The following is a 14,082-nucleotide window of genomic DNA, read 5'->3' as shown; positions in this document are numbered from 1 at the left end:
GTCGATAACAATTTGAACCTCCTTTTTAAAAAGAAAAGTCAAGAATCCATTTGCAGGCTTATCATCCACTAATACATGTTCTGGGTGTTTTGTAAAACAAAAACATGCAGCTCCCATAACTGATAAAATCCTCAGAAATGTAGCTTAGATATGAACTTTGCAATTTGAAGTGTGAGATGTGGTCGAGGTTTCTCCATTCTTCTCGAGAAAGATTCACACTTTCGGGCTGTCAGGGAGCCCTATTTGACCTGGAGTGTACAGATGCTACAATCATTTCTCGTGTGCTCTCATCACTTGGAGAAAATAGGGTCAGGTGAGCAGGTGGATCTGACTGGAAGATGTGTCTTTCTTTGTCAATAAATAATCAGAATTGATCGGGCCATCAGAAGACTAACCGTCAAGGTACAATTTTCTGAATATATGTCTCTGTTCCTTCAACTACAGCGAAAGAAATGTTTCAAAATTGTGAAGGACTTTGTCAGAAAAAGGGAAGGCTGTGCCTCTAACGGGAGAATGTGTTATGAAGGGTCATTGGTATACTTCCATCATTGAGAGATTTGGGGGAGAAGGTAAGAGAAATTCTTCTGCAAGTTTGGGTATAGATTGCTTTGCTGCAAGTGATCGAGGCAGCCCAAATAAACTTTCAGGAGAAAATAAAATATATTTTCCCTTAAATAGGAGGAATTGGAGGGTCATAGGGAGGGGGCAAAGTGGGACGTTTGGTTTTGGGTTGCTCTTACCAAGAATAAACACACATTATAGACTAGTGTGACATTATTACAGCTTGTAGTGTCAGAATTCAGAGTTCAATTCCAGTGCCATCTATAAGGAGTCTGTATGTCCTCCAGGTGCTCCAGTTTCCTCCCACAGTCCAAAGACGTATGGTTAGAAGGTTAGTTAGCTATTATAAATTGTCCTGTGATTAAGGTCGGGTTAAATTGGGGGTTGCTAGGCAGTGCGGGGCCAAAGGCCGGAAGGGCCTATTCCTGCACTGCTTCTAAATAAAAATAAATAATTAATAAATGAGCAGAATTTTCTACTGCCATGATGAGGCTGGAGGAGCAACACTTCATATTCCGTCTGCATAGCCTCCAAACTGATACCATGAACATTGATTTTTTTTCTCCAACTTCTGATCATTTCTCCCCCTTCCCTCTTTCTCTTTTTCCTTTCCCCATTCTGGTTACTCTCTCACCACTTCTCTTCTCATCTGCCCATCACCTCACTCTGGTTCCCCTTCTCCTTCCCTTTCTCCTATTGGATTCATCCTTCTTCAGCCCTTTGTCTTTTCCACCTATCATCCTTCAGCTTCTCCCTTCATCCCCACCTCTCTCACAAACCTTCCCCTCAGCTGCTAACTTCCACCCTTTCTCCTTCCCCCATGTTTTTATTCTGGCTTCTTCTGTCCTCCCTTCCTTTCCAGTACCGATGAAAGGCCTCTGCCCAAAATGTTGGCCATTTATTCTCCTTCACAGAATCTGCCTGACCTGTTCAGTTTTTCCAGCACTTTGTCTGTGTACTGCTTTGAATAGACTGAGCTTGTTTTCTCTGGAGTGAAGGAGGACGATGGAGGTATTAACAGATTATAAGAGGAGTATATAGGGTGGATAGCCAGAATCTTTGTATGGTAGGTATATCTAAAACAAGTGGGTGTGGGTTTAAGGTGAGAAAGAGGACAGTGGAGAGAGTTTGGCAGACAGTGGGAGGCAGGTATCTGTAACACGCTGCCAGAGATTTAAGATTCAAGATTGCTTAACGCCATTTCTAGCACACTGGTGTAGAGGAGAACAAAATGTTTGCTACTCCCAATCTGATGCAGCACAAAAAAAACACAATAAGATAACGAACATAATAATAAAAACACAATAAATATAAATATATAAGATACCTTATATACACAGACAGATTGTATGTCCATGAAGTGACACAAAGCACAGGAGTGTCTGTACATAAGGTGACTGACAGGAAATGATAAAGTAGTGCTGTGGTGAGGTGTGGAGGAGCAGATGAAGACCTTACTGCTTGGGGAAAGTAACAGTTTTTGAGTCTGGTGGTCTTGTAAAGGATGGTACATAGCCTCCTCCCTGATGGGAGAGGGACGAACAGTCCAAGAGCAGGGTTTGGGCAATCCTTCAAGATTTTACTGGCACCTTTCTGTATATACGTATAGAGAGGAGGTGCTGAAATCAGATACAAGCACAAGATTTAGGAGGCATTTATACAGGCACTTGAATAGGAAAGGCACAGTGGATGCAGGCCTAATTGGGCAAATAGGATTAGTGTGGATGGGTACAGAGGCTAGCAGGGACTGATAGGCTGAAAAGCCTATTTCTGTGTTGTATGTATGACTCTAGAACATCCCGTTTGTCCAGCATACTCAGGATTGTGATGCTGTTTCCAATTATTCAGTCAGAGTCAGATTTATTATTGACATATATAGTGAAATTTATTGTTTTACACAGCAGTATAGTGCAATACTATGAATTACAATAAGATATATACAATATATAATGTATAAAAATAAATTAAATAACTAGTGCAAAAAGAGAGGAAAAAATAGTGAAGTAGTGTTCATTGTCTGTTCAGAAGTCTGATGGCAGTTGGGAAGAAGCTGTTCCTAAAACACTGAGAGTGTGTCTTTAGGCTCCTGTATCTGCTCCCTGATGGTAGCAATGAGAAGAAGGCATGGCCTAAGTGAAGAGGGTCCTTAGTGATGAATATCACATTTTTGAGGCATCACATTTTGAAGATTTCCTTGATTAAGGGGAAGCTAGTGCCCATGATGGAGCTGTCTGAGTTTTCTACTCACTGCAGACATTTCCAGTCCCATACAGTGGCCTCTCCATCAATTCGTTAGTACTCTATATTGATAAAGCACTTCATTTTGATTTTACATCATGCAGTTGTAAATTCCCAGTGAATCTAAGGATAAAGTTAAAGAGAAGACCATAAGATATAGGAGCAGAATTAAGCCATTCGGCCCATTGAGTTTTCTCCACCGTCATGGCTGATCAATTTCTCTCTCAGCCCCATTCTCCTATCATCTCCCTGTAACTTCTCACACCCTGTCTAATCAAGAGCCTATCAACTTCTGCCTAAAGTATACCCAGTGACTTGGCCTCCACAGTGCCTTTGGCAACAAATTCTACAGATTTTTCATGATCTGGTTTAAGAAATTTCTCCTCATCTCCATTCGAAATGGACCTGTCTATTCTGAGGCTGTGCCATCTGATCATAGATTCACCCAACAATGGGAAACATCCTCTTCACATCCACTGTATCTATGTCTTTCAATATGTGATAGGTTTCAATGAGAACACCCCCACTCCCATTCTTCTAAAGTCCAGTGAGCACAGGTCTAGAGCTATCAAAAGCTCTTCATGTGATAACCCTTCCATTCCCAGAATCATTCTTGTGAACCTCCTCTGAACCTTCTCCAATGTTAGCATATATTTTCTTAGGTAAGGGGCCCAAAATGGCTCACAATACTCTAAGCGAGGCCTCTCCAGTGCCTTATAAAGCCTCAGCGTTACATCCTTGTTTTTATATTATAGTCCTCTCAAAATGAATGCTGACATTGCAATTGTCTTCCTCACCACTGACTCAAATTGCAAGTTGATCTTTAGGGAATCCTGCACGAGGATGCCCAAGTCACTTTGCAACTCCAATTTTTAAATCTTTTCCCTGTTCAGAAAATAATTTATGCTTCTATTCCTTCAACTAAAGTGCATGATCATACACTTCCCAACACTATTTCATCTGGCACTTCTTTGCCCATTCTCATAATCTGAGTCTTTCTGCAGCCTCCCGGCTTCCTCAGCACTACTTGCCTGTCCACTTGGCAACTTGGTCACCAAGCCATCAATTCCATCATCCAAATCATAGCATACAACATGAAAAGGCATCCTAACACTGACCCTGTGTAACACCACTAGTCACCAGCAGCCAACCAGAAAAGGCTCCCTTTATTCCCACTCTTTGCCTCCTGCCAATCAGCCATTACTCTATCCATGCTAGTATCTTTCTTGTATTGCCATGGGCTCTTATCTTGTTAAGCAGCCTCATGTGCGGCATCTTGTGAAAATCCAGGTACACAACATCCACCAATTCTCCTTTGTCTATCCTGCTTATTATTTCTTCAAAGAATTCAAACATTAGTCAGGCAAGATTTTCCCTTAAGGAAACCATACTTATTTTTGACCTATTTTATCATGAGTCTCAAAGTACACTTAAAGCACATCCTTAACAATCGAATCCAACATCTTCCCTACCACTGAGGTCAGGCTAACTGGCCTATAATGTCCTTTCATCTGCCTCCCTCCCTTCTTGAAGAGTAGAATGACATTTGCAATTTTCTAGCCCTCCAGAGCCATGCCAGAATCTATTGATCCTTGAACGATTATTACTAATGCCTCCACTATCTCTTCAGCCACCTCTTTCTGAACTCTGTGGCATAGTCCATCTGGTTCAGGTGATTAATCTAACTTAAGACCTTTCATCTTCCCAAACACCATATCTGTAGTAATAGCAGCTGCACTCACTTTTGCCCCTGACATGCTTGCGTGTCTGGAATATTGCTGGTGTCTTTCAGTGAAGACTGATGTGAAATACTTATTCAATTTCTCCGCCTTTTCTTTATTCCCAATTACTACCTCTTTGTCATTATTTTCCATATATACTCTCTCTTCTCCTTTGCTCTTTGTATATATGAAAGAAATATGGAATCCTCTTTGATATTATTGGCTAGCTTACTTCATATTTAATCTTTTCCCTTTCTATGGCTTTAGTTGCCTTCTGTTGGTTTTTAAAAGCTTTCCAATCCTCTAACTTCCCACTAATTTTTGCCCCATTATATGCCCTCTTTTTTTTGCTTTCTTGTTGGCTTTGATTCCCTTGTCAACCACCACTGCATCATCCTGCATTTAGAATACTTCTTCGGGACGTGCACCTCCTGCACTTTCCGAGTTGTTCCCAGAAACTGCTCTGCTGTCATCCCCTTCCAGTCAATTTTTGCCACTGCCCTCTCATACTTCTGCAAATCCCTTTATTCTTCTGTAATACTGTTACATCTGATTTTAGCTTCTCCCTCTCAAATTGCAGGGTGAATTCTACAATATTATGATCACTGGCTCTTAAGGATTCCTTTACCTTAAGCTTCCTATTGGACCCTCCATACCAACTAAAGATAAAGATTAGCTGATATGGAGGCTGCAATGCACAGGAAAATTATAAATTCAGCCAGCTTCAATTCAGGCACAACTCTCCCCACCATTGAGGACATCTTCACAAGGTGATGCCTAGTGAAGGTGGCATCCATTATTAAGGAGGCTCACCATCAGGCCGTGCTCTCTTTTTATTACTACTGTTAGGGAGGAGGTACAGGAATCTCCTCATTATTCATATTTTTTTGTAATTTATTGTATCTTTAAACTGTATTGGTGCCACACAAAAAAAATTCACATTATAAACACAAAAGGTTCTGCAGATGTTGGACATCTTGGGGAATGCACACAAAATGCCTTAAGAACTCAACAGATCAGGCGGCATCTATACAGCACAATAAACAGTCAACGTTTCAGATAAAGACCCTTCATCAGGATTGATAAAAGGTGTCAACCAAAATGTTGACTGTAAATTTCGCATCATATTGGTCAGTGATAATAACTTTGATTCTAGTTCAGATTCTGTTGCTCACCTGTACATTAGGGACCATTTCCAGTCAACTTGCCAACAGGGGTGGAAACCAGAGCACCCAGAGGAAGGCTTTGTAGTCACAGGAAGAATGAGCAAACTCCACATACAGGGTGCCAGAGGTTGCTAACACAGAGGCAAAGATTTCACTAGCTGAACCACTGTGCCATCCATTAGGGAAATTCCATTTAAGCAACAGAATAAATTATCAAGCAGGTAACTATACATGTTATATCATTTTTCTGATAAGTGTAGGAACAGTCATTAGAATTCTATAACTTTTTAATCCAGCTCTCATTTTCAAAAACACCTGAACAAATTGGTATTGGTTTATAATTGTCACCTACAGAAAAATAAGGTGAAAAGCCTGTCTTGTGCACTGTTTACAGATCAATACATTGAGGTAGAACAAGATAAAACAATATTAATTCAGAATACAGCTATAGAGAAAGTGCAGTGCAGGTAAACAAAGTGCAAGATTATAATGAGGTTAAGGGTCCATTTTATCATAAAAAGCCAGTTGAAGAGCCCGATAACAGTGGGATGAAAGCTGTCCTTGAAACTAGTCGTATATGCTTTCAGACTTTTATATCTTCTGCCACTTAGGAGAGAGAATGTGCAGGGTGGGTGGGGTCTTTGATTATGCTGGCTACTTTACAGAAGCAGTGAGAAGCATAGACAAAGTCCATTAAGGGGAGGCTGGTTCCTGTGATGTGCTGAGTTGTGTCTGACAGAAACTCTCTGCAGTTTATTGTGGAAAAGTGGAGAGCAGTTGCCATACCAAGTCATTATGATTTCTATGTAGCATCAATAAAAACTGGTAAGCATTGATGGGACTTGCCAAATTTCATCACCTTATCCAGAAGAAGTAGAGGTGTTGGTGAACTTTCTTGGCTGTAACATCAATGTGGTTGGACCAGGACAGGCTATTGGTGAAGATTACCTTTAAGTACTTGGAGCTCTCAACCCGATTACCATTGTTACTCCTTCTAGTAATGTTTAATGGCGGTTGGCAAACAAACATAAGGTGTATTACTGCCACCTACTGAGTGTCATTCAAGCAAAACAAATACTTTTCCTCTAGAAAGTCTTTCTCCACCATCCCTTTCATATTTGCATCACTACAACACCACATGAACATTAAAATCCCCACACCAACAGCTAACAAACTTTCAGTATTTAATTATAGAATTTTTAAAAAAGGGAAAAAAGAAAAGAACCATTAACAAATTTCTCTGGCCATTATCTAACAAATATCTAGCATTCCATTTGTAAGAAAAGAGAACAAAAAAAGAAAAAAAAACTATTAACAACCCTTTAAAGTCTGGATATTATTTTCCCCTCCTTGTAAAGCACTATTAAAAACTTCTACAGTTGTCTTTTATCTCCAGATGTTTATCAGCAGCTTTTTTTTGTAATTTATTTTTTATTGAAGTTCATCATCAAACAAACATTTCCATAAGATGTATTTCAGATATTGTACATAAATCATATGGTCATATTTGCCACAAATCTCCACATATTTATCTGAGGTATACACTTATAGAAAAGAGAGGAAAGAAAGAACAAGCAAAAGGAGAAAACTATGTACAAGTAGGGAGTGATCTTTTTTTTACAACATGTTCATTGATTTGTGAGAATAAAATCAGGCCTATGAGTTGTTATGGAGTTAAACCATTTTCCCCAGTGTGAATCAAATTGTTCCAACTTATGATTAACAGATGCTGTTATCTTCTCAATTTTGTAAATGTCCATTGTAATTTCCATCCATGCATTTAAAGTTGGGCTCTCCTGTGATAACCATCTCCTGGTAAGAGTCTGTTTACCAGCCACCAGCTTTTAATATCATTTTTTTCTGTCCTACTGTTAGTTTGTGCTGTGCAATTTAACACATTTGCCATGAAAACGGCAAATCTTAATTTATCAACAATAAATGAATCCTTTGTTATATTATGTTGCATATAAACACATTGAATTTAATCTGTCTGTAATCTGAATATTACTAGTCCCATTGATACAATCCTCTGTACCTTCTCAAGAGCCTCTGCCTATGACATGCCTATTTCTATCAGAACACACTACGCTTTCACAGTGTTCTTATATACAGGACACCGCATATAAGCAGAGCTCTGTTTCCCTCCACGATTGCTACATTTTAGCCTAAAGCCTTCTCCCCAGTGACCAAAATCAAGTTCACCACCGTATCTACCACACTGATGAAGATGAGAAAATCTGCAGATGTTGGAAATCCAAGCAACACAAGTTGCTGGAGGAACTCGGCAGGTCAGGGAGCACCTGTGGAAAAGAGTAAAGGTCTCAGCCCAGAACGCTAACTTTTACTCTTTTCCATCTGTACCACACTGTTTTTTATGCCTACACACAGTGCCACATGACCAAACCTCTGGCACTGAAAATATCTCTGAGGGGTGGCACATCGGCTTGAACCATATAACACATATAACCTAAATTAACCCTATCCGTCATCTTTGTCGATCAAATTTAATCAAAACAAATAAGCTATCTGTTCTTACTCCACAAAACCTTTTTAAACATTTAGTATCTACAACTTCCCTGACTAAGTTGTTTTTAACTTGGTCCATGGATGCATACACAGTACAGGCACTCCTGTGATTACTCCCAAAGCCACTGTCATTCAATATAACTCTTCGGAGTAACTTTTCCTTTCTCTCACAGATTTTAATCCTAAAGCTTTCATGTATTGCTCACTATCTTTACAAAGCACTAAGTGTGCCTCTTCTCTGAGAGGTCTTGTGCCCACAATATCTCCTGACGCTTTTTGCAAATCCTTAGTTGATCTAATCAGATTGATAGCAGAAACAGATCCAAGTTCAAAACTCGGTAATAACTTAAACTCTTCCGTCCTTTTATTTAAATCCTGTCTACTGCGTACATCACTGGATGATAAGCCACTACAATCTAGAATTTGCTGCTTATTTTTCCGTTTCCCAGAAACCTATTTGCCTACCTCCTTACAACTCCTATATCCCAATACCATCTCCCATTCACTACTTCCATCTTCTTTATCATTTCCTGACATCTCCATCCTATAATCCTCCAAATCTGAATCTGATTAAGAGGAGGAGGAGCTAAAGATGGTGCCAGACCTCTTCTGTGAAACAGTTTAAATTATTTTCTTCTCTTTAATATTTTCTTCAATTCTCTTCAAGGTGGCTGGGGTCCTGTCAGGGTCTGTGATTTACAGCTGTACTCAAGCTGCAGTTACTCACGGTGGTGGGTTCTCACCCAGAGCTCACTGATGGGCTCTAGATCATAGAATAGGACCATAGACCATTACAGCACAGAAACAGGCCTTTTGGCCCTTCTTGGCTGTGCCCAACCATTTTACTGCCTAGTCCCACTGACCTGGACCTGGGCCATATCCTTCCAAACCCATCTCATCCATATACCTGTCCAATTTTTTCTTAAATGTCAAAAGTGAGCCCGCATTCACCACTTCATCTGGCAGCTCATTCCACACTCCTACCACTCTCTGCGTGAAGAAGCCCCCCCCAATGTTCACTTTAAACTTTTCCCCCTTAACCCATGACCTCTGTTTTTTTTTTCTCCCCAGGCCTCAGTGGAAAAAGCCTGCTTGTATTCACTTTATCTATACCCATCATAATTTTATACACCTCTATCAAATCACCCGTTATTCTCCTATGCTCCAGGGAATAAAGTCCTAACCTATTCAACCTTTCTCTGTCACTCAGTTTCTCCAGTCCCGGCAACATCCTTGTAAACCTTCTCTGCACTCTTTCAACCTTATTAATATCCTTCCTGTAATTAGGTGACCAAAACTGCACACAATACTCCAAATTCGGTCTCACCAATGTCTTATACAACCACACCATTACATTCCAACTCTTATACTCAATACTTTGATTTATAAAGGCCAATGTACCAAAAGCTCTCTTTACAACCCTATCTACTTGTGACACCACTTTTAGGGAATTATGTATCTGTACTCCCAGATCCCTCTGTTCTGCTGCACTCCTCTGTGTCCTACCATTTACCTTGTATGTCCTACCTTGGTTTGACCTTCCAAAGTGCAATACCTCACACTTGCCCACATTAAACTCCATCTGCCATTTTTCTGCCCATTCCTCCAACTGGTCCAAATCCCTCTGCAAGCTTTGAAAACCTTCCTCATTGTCCACTACACCTCCAATCTTTGTATCATCAGCAAATTTGCTGATCCAATTTGCCACATTATCATCCAGATCATTGATATAGATGACAAATAACAATGGACCCAGCACTGATCCCTGTGGCACACCACTTGTCACAGGCCTCCACTCAGAGTAGCAATCCTCCACTACCACTCTCTGGCTTCTTCCATTGAGCCAATGTCTAATCCAATTTACTACCTCTCCATGTATACCTAGCGACTGAATCTTCCTAACTAACTTCCCATGCGGGATCTTGTCAAAGGCCTTACTGAAGTCCATGTATACAACATCCACTGCCTTCCCTTCATCCACTTTCCTGGAAACTTCCTTGAAAAACTCTAACAGATTGGTTAAACATGACCTACCATGCACAAAGCCACGCTGACTGTTTCTAATAAGTCCCTGTCTATCCAAATACTTGTAGATCCTATCTCTTAGTATTCCTTCCAATAATTTACCTACTACCGATGTCAAACTTATTGGCCTGTAATTTCCCAGCTTACTTTTTGAGCCTTTTTTAAACAACGGAACTACATGAGCTATCCTCCAATCCTCCAGCACCTGACTCATGGATATTGACGTTTTAAATATTTCTTCCAGGACCCCTGCAATTTCAACACTAATCTCCCTGAAGGTCTGAGGGAATATCCTGTCAGGTCCTGGGGATTCATCTATTCTGATTTGCCTCAAGACAGCAAGCACCTCCTCCTCTTTCATCTGTATAAGTTCCATGACCTCCCTACTTGTTTGCCTTGTTTCCATAGACTCCATTCCAGTTTTCTTAGTAAATACAGATGCAAAAAAACCATTTAATATCTCTCCCATTTCTTTTGGCTCCATACATAGCCGACCACTGATCTTCAAGAGGACCAATGTTATCCCTTACTATCCTTTTGCTCTTGATTATGGTCTCTTTGGGAGGCTTTGCTACTACTTGCATGACATGTCATGGGAGGGCTGATGACTTTGCTGAGGCAGGTGGGGAGAAAGGGGAGGGAAGGGGAGCAGGAGGAGGGAATGGGCTTTAGGGTTCTAATGTTTTCCTGTCATTCAGTTTCTGAGGCTTTTTTTCTGTTTCATGGATGTCTGAAGAGTTAGAATTTCAGATTTCATTCTGTATACATTCTCTGCTATAAAGTGGAACTATGGATTTCCTTTTCTGTTGCTATTCGTAAAGCTTTCTGTATAGGAATTGCAGTTTCTGCAGGCATAACAATAAAAAATCATTTTGTTGGCTGTGAAAATCCATTGTATTTGCAGGCATAACAACAAAATATATCTCATTGGCTGTGGAGATTCATTGATTTTACAGTTAAAACAAAAAAGCATTTTATTTACTGTGGAGATTCCTTGAGATGTACTGGAGCACCACAAAATGTGATGTTTTTCACTTTTGATAATAACATGGACTATCTCAAATGGAAACTTAATTTTGTTGTCAATATTCCTTATCAACTAATAAGTAGTTGGGGTATCATTGTAGCATAATGGTTAATGTGACGTTATTACAACTCGGGCTGTCAGAGTACCAAGTTCAATTCTGTTAAGAAAGTTTGTGCATTCATTCCATGAACAGATGGGTATCTTCAGGGGTGCTCCAGGTTCCTCCCACAGTCCAAAAACTTAATGGTTAGATCATTGTAACTTGTCCTGTGATTAGACTAGGGTTAAATTGGCAGGTTGATGGGCAGTGCAGATCAGTGCACTGGAAGGGTCTGTTCTGCACTGTATCCCTAAATAAAAACAAACTAAAAGTGGGCCACTTCACATTGATGCTTCTATTTTTAAGAACATATTAATTACCTTCTAAGTATGAGTTTTCAGTACAAATGAATAAAAGCTGTCAGACCAAACAATATTTTGGATCAGTCATTTTTGGATTTCAAAAGATGCTCGACCTGCAGTCCACTTCTATTAGTTTCTTTAGTTGTTCTTTCAGTATTTACAGATGGTACTTCTTCTTCTCCTTCCCTCTCCTTCTATTCCTACTACCTCTACCCTCTTACCTCTTCTCACTTGCCTGTCACCTCCTCCTGGTGCCCCTGTTCCTTTTCTTTCTCTCATGGTCCATTCTCGGCTCCTATCAGATTTCCTCTTCTCCAGTCCTTTATTTTTTTTCCACCTATTAACTCCCAGCTTCTTACTTCATTCACCTCCCCCACCCACGTGGCTTCACCTATCACATTCCAGCTTGTCCTCTTTTCACTCCCCCCACTTTCTTATTCTGGCTTCTTCCCCCTTCCTTTCCAGTCCTGATGAAGGGTCTCAGCCAGAAACATGGACTCTTATTCATTTCCATGGATGTGGCCTGTCCTGCTGAGTTCCTCCAGCATTTTGTTTGTGTTGCTCTGGACTTCCATCATCTGCAGAATCTCTTGTGTTTATGATGGTACTTTTTGTTTCCATTGTCTCTTTGGATCTGGAGGATCCCATTGGGAGAGTTTCAGACTGCAGGTCACAATAAAGCCGCAGTTGTTTTCACTAAGGTGTACAGGTTATGTGACCTGTGCGGAAAGCGAGACCTCAGCTTGGAAACCCTTGCAGGTGCACGGTGTAACATTATAGCCCAAAGAATTATTAATTGAATAGGTTAATATGAAGAATGTAACCAAAAACCGGTCATTAATCTATTTAAATGTTTGAAATTGTAGGAAAGTGTAAATTCTGTCGCAGGTAATCTGAAGAAAGGTTGCTGTTAGAAGCACATTGTTTTCTGTCAATCATTGGAAACGTTTGCACTTCCCTGAATGGCGTTTGGAAGCTTGCTGACGGAGTGTAGGATGTTTTCAAGGAGCTCTAAAGAGAGGTTGTCAGAGTCATGATGAACTGTTCCACGCACACCTGCTCTCGCTCTCTACAAACCAATAAGTGCTCCTGGAGAGAGAATATTTGTAATAACTCATATTACTTCCAAAACAGGAGACGCTAATGAAAAGATGTGTTAAGAACTGCAGACAGTTTGGTGGAGAGGAATCCTCAACCTTTGAACCCAGTGTAGTTAAGCAACAATTAGGTATTTATCTCAGGATTCAAGATTTCAGATTTAAGATTGTTTCATATCATTTCCAGTACACAATTGTAAAGGAGAATGGATCGGATGCAGACAAACAAAACATAACAAGATAAAGAGCCCAACAATTATAAAAGTACAACAAATATAAACAATAAAATAGGTTATATACTTAAATTGATTGTGCAGTATGTCCATAAAAATGATGCTAGGCACAGGAGTGTCTATACATAAGGTGACTTTGCAGGAAATGGTAAAGTAGTGCTGGTGGGGGATGTGGTGGGGTGGGTTAGTGGGTGGAAGTGTTGATCAGCCTTACTGCTTGGGGAAAATAACTGTTTATAAGTCTGGTGGTCCTGGTGTGGATGCTATATAAACTCTCCCTGATGGGAGTAGGACAAATAGTCTATGAGCAGGGAAGGTGGGATCCTTCATGATGTTCCTTGCTCTTTTTCTGGCACCTTTCTGAAAACTTGTCTGTGAAGGTGGGTAAGCTGGTGCTGGTGAAATGTTGGGCAGTTTTGACTACCTGGTGTAGGGCCTTCCTGTCTGTCGCAGTGCAGTTTCCATAACTATCGGTGATGCAGCATCTTAAAATATTTTCTACTGTGCTTCTGTTGAAGGAGGTGAGTATAGATGTGTATAGTCCAGCTCTCTTCAGCCTCCTCAGAAATAGGGTGGCATGGTAATGTAGTAGTTAGCACAATGCTTTACAGTATAGGCAACCGGCATTCAGTTCCTTCTGCTGCCTCTAAGGAGTATATACATTCTCCCAATGACTGCATGGATTTCCTTCGGGTGCTCCAGTTTCCTCCCACTGTCCAAAGACGTACTGGTTGGTAGGTTAATTGGTTGTTGTAAATTCTATGAGGCAGAATAGCACTAGTTCCAGTAAAAGAAAAGTATGTGTTTGTTTTATGCAAATGTATTAAAGTTGATTGCATTATTGTTTCATTTGAAGTTATGCACCATTGTAGTTCAGCTGAATAGAGTTCAACCCAAAAAGGTAAGCTCTAATAATTCATAGAGTTATTCAAAACTACAGCATAGAAACAGGCTCTCTGGCCCATGTAGCCCTTCCAAACTATTAATCTGCCTAGTCCCATCAATCTGCACCTGGACCATAGCTCTCCACACCCTTCCTATCCACATACCTATCCTAATTCCTCTTAAATGTTGAAAACAGGCCCA

The sequence above is a fragment of the Hypanus sabinus genome, chromosome 10 (genome assembly GCF_030144855.1).
Source record: "Hypanus sabinus isolate sHypSab1 chromosome 10, sHypSab1.hap1, whole genome shotgun sequence".
NCBI lineage: Eukaryota > Metazoa > Chordata > Chondrichthyes > Myliobatiformes > Dasyatidae > Hypanus > Hypanus sabinus.
This window is presented reverse-complemented; position numbering follows the sequence as displayed.